Source organism: Leucoraja erinacea, chromosome 26 (assembly GCF_028641065.1).
Source record: "Leucoraja erinacea ecotype New England chromosome 26, Leri_hhj_1, whole genome shotgun sequence".
NCBI lineage: Eukaryota > Metazoa > Chordata > Chondrichthyes > Rajiformes > Rajidae > Leucoraja > Leucoraja erinaceus.
Window position 1 is genome coordinate 7,977,614 of NC_073402.1, and position 19,403 is coordinate 7,997,016.

A 19,403-nucleotide genomic window follows, 5' to 3' on the forward strand; every position below is an offset into this window, starting at 1 on the left:
TCTCCCGCATTTTTGTCTACCTTTGGTTTCGGCAGCTCACTAAACAATAGAAAACACGAAATCGGGCCCAATTGCCAAATATCTGTGGCATCTCCTATTTTCACTTGATTTAATTATGCACTCAACATGGAAGGAACGAACACAGTATGTGGGTGAGGATCACAGAAACGGCTGAGGTAGGAGAGTGAGCAGTCCTCCAGTGCTTCTACGCAGTGGCTGTGGAAAGCATCTTGTCCGGTAATATTACCATCTGGTTTGGGAATTGCTCTGCCCAGGACAAGAAGGCTCTGCAGAGTAGTGCGTTCAGCCGAACGCACTATGGGAACTTCACTCGCCCCCCTGCAGGAACTATACATCAGGAGGTGCAACTCCAGAGCTAATAAAATCATGGGAGACCCCTTCCACCCATGCAACGGACTGTTCCAGCTGCCACGGTCAGGCAAACGCCTCCGTTGCCATGCTGTGAGAACGGAGAGGTTGAGAAGGAGTTTCTTCCCAGAGGCCATTCGGACTGTAAATCTCACCAGGGACTAACTTTACTGAACGTTTTTCCTTCCAATATTTAATATGTAAAAGAATATGTGTGTGTTTATGAGTGTGTTTATAGTTTGTTTGTTTGTCTTTTTGCATAAAGTCCGCGAGCATTGCCACTTTTCATTTCACTGCACATCTCGTATGTGTATGTGACGAATAAACTTGACTTGACTTGAGGCACGCAGAAATGCCCCCATTCCACCCAGCAGACAAGAACATCAGCCCCACAGCAGGCACCAAATTCATACCCATCCATCCTGCCAGGCTATCAAATGCAAGGGGCTCATAAATCTGGAGCTCATAACCCAGGAGTACGACTACTTTGGATGCTGAACTGTACAGCAAGCCCAACGTGCTTCGGGGCTTATACAAAATGACCAGCAAATGAATAACTCAGCCCAACCACTTAATCCTCCCTGGCATTTAGCAAAGCATCCCGCACTTTATATCAGATCGGCATTATCAACTCAGTTCTGCTAGAGGAGGATTCACAGAGGCCAGATGGTGAAGAGTGTGAAACTCAACCATATGGAGATAAAACCCCAGATGCACGTTCCATTCTGCAATTCACAGACAATCAATAGCAAGGCTGCAGCTATGGTTTTAGAAATGGCTTCAGTGTTTCAAAATTATTCACCAAGGCAAGAAATGGCTTGGTTATAACATCAATTATTACAATTATAAAACTTATCAGCATTCACCATTTGGGCTCATGTTTCAGAATTAGGACCAAGTGAAGTTTGGTTGATGCCAATACAAGTAGACTCCAGGATAGGTCAGCTCAAGACAAGTCGACAGTATTTAGACAAAAAAATAATTTGAGAGGCATCACATTTGAATTCTGAACTCAAAGTTTCAACTGCCATGAAAGCAATCAGTGCTATGGACTGAAGGATCTTCAAACCAAAAGGCCCAACTTTGTTTCTCTCCCCATGGAATACTGCCTGCCTCGCTGGGCAATCTAACATTCGAGGTTTAGCACACCATAATATTATATGAACCTGTTAATGTTACAACATACCTGTTACGATAGGGTTACTGCAGAAAGAGCCTCTATCCCAGTACACACAGCAACCTGAAACAAGAATAAAAGCATAGTGAGTTAAAGGGAAATACCAACAAAGTAGATTGTATCGCAGAAGATGGGGTGAGAAGGCTGCTCTGAAACATCTCACCATATATGTTTAGCTCAGTTGGCAACATTCACCCGAGTCAGAAAGTTCAGAGATCAACTGAGTCTGCATTTCCATCTGGTAATGACATATTTCTACAATGTCTGAGGAACTACCATTCAGTGTAAAACCATAGCCATAGAAGAAGGATCTCGACCAAAAACGTAATCTATCCCTTTTTTCCAGAGATGTTGCCTGACCCAGTTACTCCAGCATTTTGTGTCTATCTTTGGTATAAACCATCATCTGCAGCTCTTTTTTATTACATAGCCTTGTTCTGGTGCATTTTGAAATTTGGCAAGTTCTAATGAAACCTCCGAAACCGCATCTAAAATAGATTGTGACCATTAAATCATTATTATTTTTGAGACATTATTTTGGGCAAAATAATTGTTGCATTATACCTATATAATTTTAGGAATACTTTATTAGAATGTTTAGAGGACATGAAAAGGTCTAAATGTACATTCAGATTGTGTTTACTTCAATGATTGTGGTTGATAGAATTGCAATCAAGAAGACAGTCTGATCTCTGGCTATACAGAACAGGGTTGGGTTGCGTTTCTATTTTCACTAATCTTTTTGAAAATAATGAAAGAGGTACATCTTCTGAAAACAGAAGTAGGCTGTGGAGATGGGATTTTAGATGAAGCAAAACAGTAAGGTCAACTGATCATGTATCTGTTGCTCTTCAGGCGGTTTTGCCATAGCTGCCACATTTACCTCCGCAAGAAGAGTACCTGCATCGGACAGTAAAGCACCACTGCGACTCACTTTCAAATTCTGGATTGAAAGTTACACGTTAAGAGGCACCAATAAATCAAGGCAGTAGATCTATTCAACAATTCGAAAGGGTGCTATCCCAATATATTTGGGACCTACATATCCAACTGAAAATCCCAATCAAATGCAATACACATTGTGTGCAATACTCAATTTATTATCTCTTCTGCTTGCTGTCAGCACTGAGGACATTCCAGTTCCACAAGTTCTTCAGCCACGTGTAATACAGGTTATCAAAGCCCCCTCCAAACACGGACTATGTTTAGAAGGATATAATCTAGAGCTGCACGTTAGGCGTTTCACATTTCAAATGAGTACATTGAATTTTCACACCTATTAAATTTCACAAAAACCCAAGCGACAGTGGAAGCCCAAGAATTGGTTAAGCTCTGGGTGAGAAGCTGTTGCCCAATACTCCCACCCTCTTCCTTGCAATGAAAGCTTATTAATCTCACTCCCATGCAGGACCAAGATGCCTATCCTGGCTGGTCTCATGATGTATGCCAAGGATCTTAACAAGCTTAATATCAAAAGCACATAAATATACTCTGTATAAACTTTACCTATGCCTCAATATCTCAGACTCCCCAATTTTTTCTCCCATTTTGAAATGGCTGACTGTTGATTGGGTTATCGCACCATACGTAGTCTATCGCAGGGAAATTTTTAGGGCACTGTGCCAAGGTTTCAAAACCATTTGGACTGAGGTGGGAAGGAGATTGCAGCGCTCACATGAACCCACACCACAGTTCAATGGCAGAAAGGGCTAACTGCAGCAGTTGGATTTTCTGATGTGCCATAGCCATCTCCAGTGAAATGAGGGGAGGATAGAGGTTCCTCATGGACAATGGATTTATGTCCAGCTACTCTGGTTATGTACACAGATCAGGCTGTACCTGCACAGAAGCCACATTTAATAGCCATTAAATTTAAAAAAAGTCCTATACCTAGCATACAAGTTACAAATGATAGATAACTGCAAGAATAATAATAATAATAATGGATGGGATTTATATAGCGCCTTTCTAGATACTCAAGGCACTTAACATTGCATTATTCATTCATTCCTCAGTCACACTCGGTGGTGGTGAGCTACTTCTGTAGCCACAGCTGCCCTGGGGCAGACTGCCGGAAGCGTGGCTGCTAATCTGCGCCTACGGCCCCTCCAACCACCACCAATCATTCACACACATTCACACGCAGGCAAAGGTGGGTGAAGTGTCTTGCCCAAGGACACAACGACAGTATGCACTCCAAGCGGGATTCGAACCGGCTACCTTCCGGTCGCCAGCCGAACACTTAGCCCATTGTGCCATCTGTCGGCCGTAGAATTGCACCTATACACCTGTCAAGGTCAGTAGAACATCAAGGTCAGTATGTCTGGGTTGTTGAACTAAATGGCAGAAAGATAAAAAAAGACTGCACTCTACCTCAACATCTTGTTTGATTTACCAAAAATCTGAAATGTTTTCTCTATACGCAACCTAAGTGGGAGTTTTTGGTCGGCAGAATTCTCGCAAACCTCAGCCTGGAATCATTGCCATTGGATGGCCAATTAACATTGGCTTCAGATCACAACACTGTACCCAGTGTTAAAGTCATGTTTGCTGCAGACATTTCTGGTGGATAAAAGCAGGTTTTGCTGCAGTGCACATTAGACAAAAAATAAGCACTTTTTTTGTCAACCTAATGAAGAGGCATTGGACCTGGTACTGGGAATGAGTTGGCTCAGGTTGATCACTGGGAGGACTCCTGAGGAAGCGGTGACAGCAGAAGACCTAGATGAATAATGGAGAAGGCCAAAGAGCAATTTAATATATAACTGCTTGGTCAGAGGAGGGATATAGTCAATGAAGTGAAACGGGATCTGGTGAAGATAACATGAAACTAAGGATTGGATGATAAAACTGTAAGAGCAACAGGTAGATTTAGAAGTCTGTAGTGCCGGCACAGTGCATTCCCACGTGGTGACAAGCGAGCCAAAGCCAAAGCTAATTAAATGATTAAAAGTTTTTAAGAAGAGATGATAAGAAGGAGTAAATAAAAGGGGATTTGCATGATGCACATCATGTGACTCATTCAAACAAGAACCAGGTCAAATACATCAGTGGTAAAAAGGAAGGAATAGATCAAAGGATTGCCCTTATAATATTGTCCAAAACTGCAGAAAGGAATACAGTTGATGTTTTGTGAAGACCTGCGTGAATGGCTGGTGAGCAAAACTGAAGCACATGAATAAAAGTAGTGTGGACAAAAGGTTTGCTAAAGCAAAGTGTGCTGATAAAATGTAAGATAAAATGTAAGTTTTTCATAATGAAGAGATAGTGCTTCTCCCTCAGGGGTTACTGCATAGACCACAGATTATGTTGCCATGTGTAAAGTTTATATGTATGGTAAACAGGATAGTATTTGGAATGCATTTCTTACACAAACCTCGTCCATACTGCTTTTATTTCATGGGCCACTGTTTTCCTCACTAATATGAAGACAGTTACACAAAACATCATCTATCTATGTTCTCCTAAGATACTTCCTGACTCGCGGAGTTACTCTAACTCTGCTTTTTTTAGTATTGGAATGCAATATGGACATGGATTGTGTGACTGAATAGACACACCATTGTCAGATGAAATTTAACACAAATCCTCACCACACCATTTGCGTGTGGGTGCAACGCACAGAGCCACTGTTTAATAGCTCTAATGCCCCAGGTCAAATCCTGACCTTGGGTGTTGTCTTTGTAGTTTGCATGTTCTCCATGACCATGTTGATTCGCCCAGGTGCACCAGTTTCCTCTCACATCCCATAGGGTGGTGGGTTAATTGGCCGCTGTAAATAATCCCTAGTATGTAAGTGAGTGGGAGAAAATCAATGGGAATGTGGGGAGACTAAAATTAAATTACATCTAAGTGCATGACATGGCTGCCACAGACTCAGTGCGCCGAAGTGCCGTTTCCTGCTGAATTTCACTGACAAAGTGTGAAGTGATACATTTTGTCAGAAAGTACAAATTAGATCATTCCATTCCATTCTGGTCACCGAACTTTAGGAACAAATGTAGATCATAAAATCCATGTAGGAAAGGGAATTAGAATGGCAATTAGAGATTTTGTAAGTGCTTCTAAGTACCAATTAAGTAGGTCACTTTGTCCAGTCCGATGTCGAACATCAGGAGGGCGTTTAGAGCTGTTCTCATCCAGCCAAGTGGAGAGCATTCCACCAGTGCCTGAATGGTATTTAAAATGAATTAACTCCAGACAAAGTGCAAAGGGACCCTTCTTCAGATTGGTTTAAGGAGAAGGAAAGAAAGCTGGAAGAAATGAGAGGCAGGAACAAAGCATAGCAAGTATTAGGTGGACAGGGGCGAGGTGGATATTGATAGGCAGACCCACTGAATTGCTCCAGCACTTTGTGTCCTTTCATTGATACTATCATTTGCAGTTCCTGGTTTCTCGAAGATAGCTTTGGGAAGCAGCAACCATTGCAATGTGATTTACGGCAACTACAACAGCAATCTGGATATTTGTCCAATAACTTGGTCACCTCACATCTATTCATTGGACAAGACATGAGGTTTTAGATAAGATAGAAAGGGGAAAGTATTTAGAGTTTTATATTTACAGATACCAACATCAGTTGAAAAATGAAACAACAATTCAGTAAAAAAGATTCTAGAAAGTAAAAAATTAATCACGCTAAAAACGGAAGGGAAGCAAAGAACTAAAAATGTAAAGTAGAGAATTTAGTGGGGAAAAATGAATCTTATCTGTGGGGATTAAGTGATGCAAAGGTCAGCAAAGCTCCTTATAATATGCAAGCAGCCCAAAAATGAACCCTAGCTGATAAGTAAAACTAAAAGAATGCAACTAGCAAAAACACCGAAGGTATTTTTTTTAAAATTCTAAAATCAATAGTATCTAAAATGACTTTACCAAGCCCTGGTTAGAACAGAGTTAGGGATACTGTGTAGAGTTCTGGTCATCATATTAGAAAATAGATACAAGGGATCAGGAGAATAAAGATCTCCAAGCAAGAGGTCATGCCCATCAGGAAAGGATGAAAACCCAAAGCCTTTCTCTCACAAAAGAAAGGCTGAGGACATGTGGCCAATTAAAATTATGAAACTTGCTGTAGGAAATGGTCATGTGGATATAGATATCTGTAATCAGTCTTGCCATAAACCTATGAAGGAGGCGAATATAGCGATATCCTATAAAAGTCAGTTAAAGGGAGTTAGAGCAGGTTTAGAGCAGTGGGCCATTAATGTTAGCATGGAATATACAACTGAAAATAAATCCAAGCAAAACTTCAAAATTACAAAGTCCATTTTAGATCTTCACACAGCCTCCATTTTAAAAGAGACCTGGGTAGTCCACCATTTTCTGACATACAACCTCAGTTCTAGTTTCATCTATGCAAATCCTTGCGCACTCTACAATGCCTCCAAGTCAGTTTTTATGGAAATGTTGGTGGCATGACAATTTTATATGAATACTTTACAAATGCTATTTGAATACTCTATCAGGAACTTTGAAATAATTCTGTAGAATGTCTCGAAAATCCCATCGGCCATTACATTTAAAAAAAAAAGAGCCTTTACCTCTAACCAAAATAACAATGCTATTCTCGGGTTGAAGGGAGACAGAGGTGGGAGAGAGAATAGAATCGTAGAAAAAAAGACACACTATACACCACCATAACTCCACGAACACCGAGTGTAGGAAGGAACTGCAGATGAAATGTGTAGGAAGGAACTGCAGATACTGGTTTAAACCAAAGATAGGCACAAAAAGCGGGAGTAATTCAGCGGGACAGGCAGCATCTCTGGAGAGAAGGAATGGATGACGTTTTGGGTCAAGACCCTTCTTCAGAGTACTGCAGATGTTGGTTTATACCGAAGCGCTGGAGTAACTCCAGGCAGGCAGCATCTCTGGAGAAAAAGGATGTGTGACTTTTTGGGTCAGAGCCCTTCTTCAGACATCAACAAACACTGATTCAGTCAATAAATTCCAGAGGAAAAGTAGCACGCAATTTTTACACACAAAAAGATGAATGACCAATTAATTTATTTTCAGTGAGGCCAGCTGATGGTTGTAGGGAAGAATCCTCATTTGCTCTTTGAAAGCAACCTATTAATACCTTCTACGACAGATGAGTAATCTGCTACCACTTTGATGATATCCGCCAACCATCCAGTTTACTTGGGGTGGAATGGGGACATCAGCCACCACCAGGCCAGAAACGCATATTTTAAAATAACGAAAAGCAATAAAACTGCCACAAATACAATTACGTCGAAAAATTGAGCAACAAGAACGCTCGCTTCAACCAAAAAGATGGAAAACTATCGAAAGACCTCAAATTCGTCACTGCACATTTTTGAAAAATGCAATTGTCAAAGCACCAAGTGCTAATTGTTAAATTTCACAGCATAGCAAGCACACCTACCATCACTGGTAATTTCAGGATTGTTCAGGTTCCAGTTTACTTTGGCCAAACAAACTAACTCCACGGCCTGCCATTATTTAAATTATTTGCAGACATGAATTTTGTCTTTGGCACCAATTCAATAGATAGTTAGTTCTTTCTGTTGTCCAGGACAGTGTTCATCCCTCTGTCAATATTAAGAAAGCATTATATTCCCATTATATCTTCGGTTTCCACAAACTGGTTGCTGTTAAGCCTTGTGACATCTAGAGTATTGACATTGCTAAATTGCAGAGCCACTACGTATTAAAAAAAATTCAAAGAAACAACAAAAGTAGAAGTAAAAATAAGTATTGCAATACTCATCATCGCCGACATCCTCCTACTCAATAAAACAGTCAATTCTCTTTATCAAGTGGTCTCAATATATCCAAGCTCACCAGCTGCCATCAAAGTCCACTCTAGTTCCAATACAAGCTGAGCTCCCAGCTCAACTTTCACAAACATCATCTTACTCTAGGCTCAAATAGTGCAAGAACACCAAATTCCTTGGTCATTGAAGCTTAATCCAAGCTTTCATTACCTGATCCCTCCATTTCTTAAAAGGGAGTTTGAAGAAGGGTCTCGACCCAAAACGTCGCCTATTCCTTCTCTCCATAGATGCTGCCTCACCTGCTGAGTATCTCCAGCATTTTTTATCTACCTTCGATTTTTCCAGCATCTGCAGTTCTTTCTTAAACTATGAGCATAAGCAGCATAAATCTGTATTGAGCTTCTCTGAATAGAGGCTAAACTAATACAGAAGATTTTTGTGTGTGCAGTGGTTACCTGTGATGATTAATGTCGGGTTAGGAGCTGAATGTTATGGGCAAATGATTCTTTGGAATAGGCTCAAGGTACTATTTTCTTCCAGCACGGCTTAAACAAGTTTCTGCGATTCTCCAAATTTCTTATCCACATCTCCCAATTCCCAACTCAGAAAAATACAGGACTCTGTTCTATGACTTGCATATGCAGCCTTAAGCATGGCTAATCCCAGCAGCATGTTCCAAGATCCTGCTTTACAGTTGCTACTCACTCAAAACTACTGTACCTTTCAAACATTTTCAATTATTGGCACAATGGGGGTTGGAACAGATTAAGCAGAAACAGATTGTCGTCCTGTAACTTCAGGTCTGCTTGAGCAAAGATGTTCAACTTCTTAATTCCATTACACCCTCTCCTTTTCACAAATTGCAGCCCATATATTCTATACTAGAGCACCCAATATTCGATATACTGTCCTCCATTACTTCACAAGAGCCAATGTTGCCATGCAAACACAAATGTTGGCAAACATTTATGGGGGGGGGGGGGGGGGGGGGGGGGGGAATAGAAAAAGCAGATTGTGTCCGTGCCCAACATCCCTGCAGGATCCCTTGAAGCCGCACTGCATATATTAAATATCTTTTACTGTCACCATCTTGAAGCTCCCAATCCAAAAACGCTGTGGTAGTACAGTACTTTCATAATCCAGACTTCCATGGCTTCAAAATAACTTACTGAGCTAGGCAAGTTATTTATCCAACTCACCAAATAACTTACCCAATCAGGCCACCAATATTGATCCCACATACATACATTTCAAACTAATTACAAAGGTTTTCAGCTGGGTGATTCTCACAAGTACACACTCAAGATGAATGTCTCTTTTATACCCTAGATCATTGAGACCAACTGGAGCCTGGACAGGGCAGCACATGCCCAAAAATATTTGCCGCAGTAATTTGCAGCTTTAACACCTCGAGCTACTAGGAAATCCCCAGTTATGAACCTGCAGTATTTGACACATAGCGGTGAAGCTACTTTCCTAAGGGTTCTGATTCATCTTAGTTTTGTGCATGTACATAACCATTAAAGATGCTTCAATCTCTAATAGCTCAAATTTCAAGGCAGGAGAGTGGTTTTGAAAAACAAAGCCACATTTTTGCTTCCCCTTTTAAGAATGTCCTCCTCTAACTCATCCCAGTTGTTAAAGGATGTTCGGCTCAGGTAAAAGATGAGAAAGTCCTGGACTTGACAATAAACAGAACCCAAAATAACAAACCTGCAGCCTGGGGCAAGTGCTCAACCATCATAGGTGTCAGCTGTTGAAAGTGGGGGCAGTCTTTCCCCACTTGTTCTGGGAGTATGAATGTGCCTGGTGGATTACTGACATTACCCTTGCATCTCCAGTCTAGTCACTCACCATCACCAACTTTGTAATACAAATTTCTCACACAACTCATACTTTGCCAACTTAAAAGGACAGTTTCAGATGAATAAAATACGGTAGATCTGTTGTGTCTAATGTGTGTAACAGCCATTATTAAGCATGCCTTAGCTGGTAGCAACATATAAAGGCATTTGGGCTTGGACAAGGTATATGGGTAGAAATCAATGTATCTTTGCCACTGCCATACAATCCATTACACAAAAAGCATATGATTCAGTCTGACTATGATACAAAGACTAGGTTGCATAAACAAATATAGATCTTTTCTGTTGCACTATTACTATCTATGACCCTGAAATCCCTGGAAGTGAATAAACAGCAAAGGGAGTTACAGTTTGGACAGGAAGTTCTGAGCTTAGATAACAGGTTTAAGCTTGAGAAATGCATTTTTCAACAATAACAACTTTAGTTACAGTTATTGATTGACACATCTTAACCTATTTGAAATGCCCAATTTATAAGCATCAGGCAACTCTAGTTATTTGTTAACGTATCACCTATTTTAAATGGTACTAAAATTCCCATTAATGAAAAGTGATGACAATGCAACATCACATATCAATTGCAACTTAACCATGGACTTTTCTCCCCTTTCCTTCAGGGGTGACCGTTCTTTGTCAGCCATAGGTTCAGTTATCTAACCCAAAGCTTTAAAATCCAAATCTTAACCACACATTCCCATTTCTATACAAATTCATTTACAATATGTAGAAGTTGTAATCAAGACCAGTATGTATTGGCCTCTCCCAAATGCCCAAGCTTGTTGGACCATACTATGTTCTTCTTGGGATTTTCTAATTGTTTCTACTACATGCCTTCAGGTTCTGAGATAACTGATGATATCTGTGAGAGAACAAGAGATTCATCCATAATGGGGAAAGGTGCCAAAAATTCAGGCCTATGTATAGTTTGTGAAGTGGAGCTCCTTCTGCCATTTATGCAGGACTTTTATGTGCTCCTAAAAACAGAATTCCAAATTCTCAAACCATCCCAAATTGACCTTCCTTGCTTTTAGCCACCATGTGCCATGGATTCCCAAGAGTTAATGGGAATGTTGCATTTTTTCCCCCAAGGACAATTTGGGCATATAATTGAATCTGTCTTTCTTCCCAGGAGAGCAAGGAATAGTGTGTTTCAGGAGCTCAATAGCCTACACAAATGGCACACGCAACAAAAACCCAGAGTAGTTAGTATGTCATTGATTGGCACAATGACCTTGGAGAGGTATTTATATTGCTAGAAAAAGGAACTGCAGATGGGCCATTCTTTGGAAAGTGAACCAAAATGTCACACACGTGGCCAGATGGTATCACATAACGTATAAATCAAAAAATTATAGTAAGAGATTAATCTTATCCGTTGCTATTTTCCTACCTACAGAACTATAAAGCATATCTGCTAACGATATGAACATTCTAGCTTTTTAAAATTCTCAGTTTGTAAGATAAAACTGATATGGAAAAAAATGCTTGTGTGAGATCACACCAGTGATCAGTCATATCTGACCTCTGACCCTAAACAAACATTGTCAGCATAACATAAAAATTTCACTGGATAAACTGAAAAAAATATGAATCATGTATACAGTACAAAACAATGTACCTGCAGTGCTTTCAGAATTAGAAGAGATGTATTCCACAGTTTTCATATTTTGGTCACACACGTGACTAAGAATGGTCAAGATTCTGGTTCACAAAATAAAACAGTAAAGTGGGACAGGGGCATAACTCTGCATTCCTCAACAGTAAGTCAGCATTCCTGGAGAACATGAACATGGATAGGTAATGTTTCAGGTTGGGACTCTTCTTCAGACTAAATATAGGATTAGGGGGGTGAGAAGAAGGAAAGCTGCTCTGTTCAGGGTGAATGAGTGATGTCCAACAATACTCACAACCCAAATAATGAAAAAATAAAATATCAGATGGTACACAGTGCTGATTCTGCACTCAGATGGTGAAGAGGGTCAGTGTTAAAGACGTGGGTATCATCTTGGAAGAATGCAAGCTGCTTGAATATTGCAGATGCTTCAAACAAATGGAAGGTATTTCATCACATTGGAAGTGCTGGAGAAGTGTGTTTTGCCTTGCTGATGCAGGTATAACATTTGCATTGCTGGTCTCATTAAAATTCTGGTCAGTTAATTTTTGGGGGGAATTTTAGAGTGCTGGTGAATATCAAGATGGTGGGGTATTTTTGATGGTTTCATATATTTTGTGTTTTATGACTATTGGCAGATCAATCCACCTCCTGGGATAAATAAAGTTCTATCGCATCCCATCGTTAGTCTGTAGTTGGAGATGGTGGATCACCTTTCATGTTCCTATGACTGTGGAAGGAACATAATTTTGGGCTTGATAAAAGTTTTATTAACTCCAAATCTATATTTTGGTGCTGCTCTTTTGATGTTAGTTGATATCAGGGAAGACAAACATTTTCACACTTTTACAGGCTATTACATTTTTATGTCTGCCTTGTATGGCTGGGAGAAGGTAGGGATGTGGGAGGAGTGCAGATGTGGCGTGTGGCATTAACTGATTGCAGGTGGTGGGAACAAGGCAGGAAGAGAGACAAGACAAAGGCATGGCAGGTAACAGGAAGCGAGCGAAGGGAGTTTTGATACGCAGATGGTTGGACAAAGGCCATAGATGAAAAAACAGAATGTGTGAGACAAATGGCGTCACAATTTGCAACTATTCAAGCTTTTTGTTTCACACCTGCTATTTTTTTCCATCTCAGGCCTTTGTCCAACCAACCATATGCCTACTAAAACCATTTCTAGCCTGTGTTCACTTTTACCTGCCACACTTTCTCCTCCTTCTCCTCACTTTCAGCTTTCTTCCCCACCCCTCCACCTACAAGCTACAATCGGTTGAAAGAAGGATACCGACCCAAATCATTACCTATCCGTGTTCTGCAGGGATGCTGCCTGGCCCACTGAGTTACTCCAGCACTTTTTTTCAACATTTACATTGCTGGTCCTATTAAGATTCTGGTCAGTTAAATTTGGGGGGGATTTGATAGTGTTGATGAATACTGAGATGAGGTGGGTAATCTATCATTGGAGTTGGTTATTCCCTAGCTGACTGACTTGGTTCCAATTAAGTTGCAGGATTTTGAGAGATTTGCTGGTAACTTTCTGGTGTTTGCGATGTTCATTTCAAGTCGTCCAGACAGACGCATAGAGACGACCATGGATCTTGCTGCCCAGTAAGCATGCGTTTTAAGCAAGACGTAGTCTTGATCTTCCAACACCCTTTTCCTCAAAATGGTCAAAGGCTGTCTGGGCATAATATATTATCTCTTGGACCTAGCTTTTGACCATTTCTCCACTTCATGGCTTAGTTGATTTTGCACTTCCTCCCGAGAGCCATTGTATAGGTATGTTACAATACTTACCTTCAGCGGCGCTGCAATTCTGCCACTGGCCGTTTGCGCAATTTTGGCGCGTTTGAGGGGGGGGGGGGGGAAACGGGACATTTTCTTTTTCTTTTTTTTAAAATTCGCCCGACAAGTTATTCGCTGGAGTGATTTTAAAATCAGCTTCTGAAACCGTCAACGCCGACAATTGGGACTGATTTTACGCAGGGGACAGGTAAAATAAAGTAATTAATTTTTATGTATAAAAGTGTTTTTTAAGATGCATTTAATTCACATTTTAAGTAGCAAAACAGTGATTTTTTCCCCCGAACGAACCGGCAGTGTATTTGCTGCCGATACGGGTTTAAATCCACAGCAACCGCAACATTCCAATTGATAGCGTTCCAGTTTAAACCCACTCGCAAGCTGATTTAAATGGCCATTAATTTACAGGTTTAAACTTTAAATTCCTTCCATTTGGCCTATAAACCCATGACAATGAGATTTTAAAATTATGTTATATTGTGAATTCTTGTGTGAATGTTATTTGGACACTTAGGCTATTTAAAAATGTTAATCTATTCTTAAGAAATGGATAGATGTTTAGATCTAGTAATTGAATTTTGTAATTAGCTACAATCAGGTAACTAACTAATTATATGCTTTAATTTCAAGTCATCTAAGTAAGATTGTTTCATATTTGTTTCAGAATGCTTCAATCTATAATAACTGAAAATTTCTTTCAGTTCTCTTAATTTTTAAGAAAGTTATGAGCTTTTGACTGTTCTCGATCACAGCTTTTGTGTTGTCAATGAAAAAACAATAGGGAACAAGATGCTAATTTCCGAGTATGAAAATGGCCATAACTTTTTTAATACTGAAGATATGAGTGAATTAGGTGTCAAATTAAACTTCTTTTTATGCTTTATCTGATGGGATAAATTACAGACTTGATTTTTAAAATCTCAAAATTTTGTAACATTGCTACATTATATGGCATATTACCATATCAATGGGCAATATATGAATGCAACTGAAAGCACACAATCCAAAATTAATGGTTATTATTAATTTTTATAAATCACTTGTAAAACGCATTGTCCAATTCTGTAGTTAAATACAAACTCTTGGGCAGAATATTAAAGGCACAAAGATTTACCAGGAGCACCACGGATGCAAGACTTCAGTTAATCATTTACAGCCAGGGATGCTTGGGATCTGTTGACACGGTACGGTTCAAAAGGAGCAATGAACTTGAAAGAGTAAGATGAAGCCAATAAAGGTACACAACAAAATAAAATCATATGACTTGCAGATACAAACAATCATACAGTTACAGCAAGAGAGGTCCCTGCCTGATGCAATTGTATGAGCTTGCACTGCAATACATACTCCTCCTCAAGGCAGAGTGGTTTTAATCATCTGAAGGGTCTCGACCCGAAACATCACCCACTCCTCTCCAAAGATGCTGTCTGTCCAGCTGTTACTCCAGCTTGTTGTGTTCATCCTGCCTTTAATCTTACCTTCTCAGATCATGTCAGTAAAACATGCACCACATCTGCACTCGTCCTCTCACATCCTGACCTACTCCCAAAGCCAAACAAAGCAGACATAAAAATATAAAGGCCTGTAATAGTGTGAAAATGTTTGCCTTCCCAGACACAAACACCAAAAGAGCAGCAGAAAATGTGCATTTGGTGTTAATAAAATTATCAAAGCACAAACTTACATTCCATCCACTATCATTGGACCATAATTGGTGATTCGGCCAAGGGACACCCATCTCCAACTAGACTAACCACCTCATCTTGACATTCACCAGCACCATAAACCCCCCCAAAAAAATTAACTGACCAGTATTTTAACGAGACCAGCAATACAAATGTCATGGCTACATCAGCAAGGCAACACTATCTCTAGCACTACCTCTGCTGACTTCCAAAGACCATTCAATGATCTACAATGCACATCATCAATGTGATGAAATACCTTTCATTTGCTTGAAGCATCTGCAATATTCAAGAAATGTGCATTCATCCAAGATAAAACAATCATCCAAGATGACATCCACCATCTTAAACTGCTCACCTTCGCCATCCAAGCATAGTATCAGCACTGTGTACCATCAATTGCTTTATTTATTCATTCATTTGAATGGATTTTATTTATTGATTATTTGGGGGTGTGGGAATCGTTCGCCAACATTCATTGGCTATCACTCATTCCCTAGAACAGTGCAGGGCTTTTTAAAAGTCCATATTCAGGATCAACTATTGCTGTGGGTCTGAAGTCACATTTCAGATGGCAATATCCTCCACCAAGGGAGTGAGTGACGCTGATCAGGTTTTAAGCTTTGTGGTCATCACTAAAAGTTACCAATGTTTTAGACAATAGGTGCAGGAGTAGGCCACTCGGCCCTTCGGGCCATTCAATGTGATCATGGCTGATCATCCCCAATCAGTACCCCATTCCTGCCTTCTCCCCATATCCCCTGACTCCGCTATTTTTAAGAGCCCTATCAAGCTCCCTCTTGAAAGCATCCAGAGAACACTGCCCTCTGGGGCAGAGAATTCCACAGACTCACCACTCTCTGTGAGAAAAAGTGTTTCCTCGTCTCCGTTCTAAATGGCTTACTCCTTATTCTTAAACTGTGGCCCCTTGGTCTGGACTACCCCAACATCGGGAACATGTTTCCTGTCTCTAGCGTGTCCAAACCCTTAATAATCTTATATGTTTCAATGAGATCGCCTCTCATCCTTCTAAACTCCAGTGTACAAGCCCAGCTGCTCCATTCTCTCAGCATATGATAGTCCGGCCATCCCGGGAATTAACCTTGTAAACCTACGCTGCACTCCCTCAATAGCAAGAATGTCCTCCCTCAAATTAGGGGACCAAAACTGCACACAATACTCCAGGTGTGGTCTCACTAGGGCTCTGTACAACTGGAGAAGGACCCCTTTGCTCCTATATTCGATTCCTCGTGTTACAAAGGACAACATGCCATTCGCTTTCTTCACTGCCTGCTGTACCTGCATGCTTACTTTCATAGACTGATGTACAAGGACACCCAGATCCCGTTGTACTTCCCCTTTTCCTAACTTGACGCCATTTAGATAGTAATCTGCCTTCCTGTTGTTGCTACCAAAGTGGATAACCTCACATTTATCCACACTAAACTTCATCTGCCCATTCCCCCAACCTGTCCAAGTCACCCTGCATTCTCATAGCATCCTCCTCACAGTTCACACTGCCACCCTGCTTGGTGTCATCTGCAAATTTGCTAATGTTACTTTGAATCCCTTCACCCAAATCACCACAATTTCTAGAGCCACTTCCTTAAGTACCCTGGGATGCAGACCATCAGGCCCTGGGGATTTATCAGCCTTCAGTCCCATCAGTCTAGCCAACACCATTTCCTGCCTAATGTGGATTTCCTTCAGTTCCTCCGTCACCCCAGATCCTCTGGCCACTACTATACCAGGAAGATTGTTTCTGTCCTCCTTAGTGAAGACAGATCCAAAGTACCTGTTCAACTCATCTGCCATTTCCTTGATCCCCATAATAAATGCACCTTTTTTGGCCTTCAAGGGTCCAACTTTGGTCTTAACTAATTTTTTCCTCTTCATATACCTAAAGAAGCTTTTACTATCCTGCTTTAGCTTGGCTAGCTTACCTTCGTACCTCATGTTTTCTTCCCGTATTGTATTTTTGGTTATCTTCTGTGGTTCTTTAAACATTACCCAATCCTCTTGCTTACCACTCGTCTTTGCTTCGTTGTGCTTCTTCGCTTTAATTTTTATACTGTCCCTGACGTCCCTTGTCAGCAATGGTCATCCCTTTCTCCCCTTGGAATCTTTCTTCCTCCTAGGAATGAACTGATCCTGCACCTTCTGTATTATTCCTAGAAATGCCTGCCATTTTTGTTCCACTGTCATTCCTGCTAGTGTACCTTTCCAGTCAACTTTGGCCAGCTCCTCCCTCATGGCCCCATTGTCCCCTTTATTCAACTGTAACACTGACACCTCCGATCTACCCTTCTCCCTCTCCAATTGTAGATTAAACCTGACCATGTTATGGTCACTGCCTCCTAATGGCTCATTAACCTTGAGGTCCTTTATCAAATCCGGTTCATTACATAACACTAAATCCAGAATTGCCTTCTCCCTGGTAGGCTCCAATACAAGCTGTTCTAAGAATCCATCAAGAAAACACTCTACAAAGTCCCTTTCTTGGGGTCCAGTATCAACCTAATTTTCCCAGTCTACCTGCATGTTGAAATCTCCCATAACAACCACAGCATTACTTTTGCTACATGCCAAGTTTAACTCCTGATTCAACTTGCACCCTATGTACAGGCTATTGTTTGGTGGCTTTAATTTCAGTTTACTCACCCAAATTTAAACTTCACAGCTGCCATGATGGGATTTGATTCTAGGTCTCTAGATTGTTGGTTAAGACCAGATCAAGTAACTTCACCAATATGCCATTACCATACCCTAAATTTACCAACTACAGCAGTGCATCCAGCAAAATGCAATGCAGCAATCAATCAAAATCTCTTGAAAAGAACATGCCATTAATATCTAACACATAGAAGAAAATGAGCATGTCACATGGCAACTCATCCCAAATCAAAACCCTCCCTCACTAATCTCCAATACTTATTTGTCATTAGACCAAACACCTATTGCACACAGCAGTTCAAGGTGACTGCTCATAAACAGCTTTTCAAAAGAAAAACAATTCTAATTCCAATCCAAGTTTTTTTTTAATATAGAAAAAACATGACCCAACACTTACTTACCTTTCCCTCGACAACCTGTATCTTCTAATATCTTACAGCCCAAAACTAAAAAAAGCATCAATTCCAATTATAAAACTTTCAATTTAATCTCGAAGGAAATTGATAGGTTACAACTGATAAGAGACAAAATCCTTACAATTGACACGAGCTACGCAGTTCGGACAGGATGCATGACATTTGTTGGTAATAAGCGCGAAACCGAGTGGACCGGAGTTGGAACGAGTCCCACTCCCGGATCAGAGGAGGATGAGGTGAGCTTGGAGCCAGGATGTGGCTGCGGGCCTAAACCCGTGCAATCCGATCCTGTGTCAACCTGCAGCGGGGCGGCACTGGCAGCGGTTGGCCTTGTGCGGCCGGGCAGCGAAGCCTGCACCGCTCCCTCCGCCTCCTCCACGGCGTAGAAGGCCGCTAGGCCCGCTGCGCCAGGGCCCGGTGGCAAGGCCCAAAAGCCAGGCCCTTCCACTCGGGTTCCGGGCCCGCGGATTGGCGCTGCGAAGCAGCCTCTTCCCCTTTCCTCCTTCCCAATCGCCCGGCCTTCCTCAGGCGGCGACGGTGGTGCTGATGGGCACACGAAGCCGCCCTCCCGCCCCAGGGGCCTTGCCCCGCCGCGCCCGCCCGCCCGCCGGACCCACCTGCCCGCGACCTGCCGCTCCGCGTGTCTGCCTCGCACCGAGCGTCTCACCCGCGCTTCGCCATCCACCGCACCGCTCTGCGCCTGCGCCGCCTCCCACAACCCCCCGCCGCGCACAACAAACTACAACTCCCACACAGCACCGCGGCATAGCCATTGCCTCCATCAGCATAGAGGCGGACAGCACGGAAACGGGCCCTTCGGCCCAACTCCTCCATGCCGACCAAGATGCCCCTTCTCCGTAGTTCCATTTGCCTTCGTGTGAGGGCCCATATAATTTTAAAAACCGTTCCTATCTATGTACTTCTCCACGATTCTTTGAAATGTTGTTATAGTTCCTGAGGGAGTTAGATGTCCTAAGGGGATCTATACGGGTACTTCTCCACGTTTCTTTGAATGGCGGTGAAGGGCCGAATGGCCTACTCCGTGCACCATATGTGT

The 19,403-nt window shown here is 41.6% G+C and overlaps 1 protein-coding gene across 4 annotated transcripts in view; it reads right to left on the reverse strand.

Annotated features, from left to right (window-relative positions):
• The window catches only part of LOC129709621 (thyroid hormone receptor-associated protein 3-like), a 112,443-nt gene extending 93,361 nt beyond the window's left edge, over window positions 1-19,082 (reverse strand). Inside the window, exons 1-2 of one of the 4 annotated variants that reach the window (XM_055656086.1) lie at window positions 18,964-19,082; window positions 1,556-1,609 (exon numbers count right to left, since the gene is read on the reverse strand). The gene's annotated coding sequence lies outside the window, so the exon portion shown is untranslated. The remainder of the gene's footprint in view (window positions 1-1,555; window positions 1,610-18,963) is intronic. The other 3 variants (XM_055656084.1, XM_055656088.1, XM_055656085.1) reach the window with 3 other exon arrangements.
• Window positions 19,083-19,403: the final 321 nt, after the last annotated feature.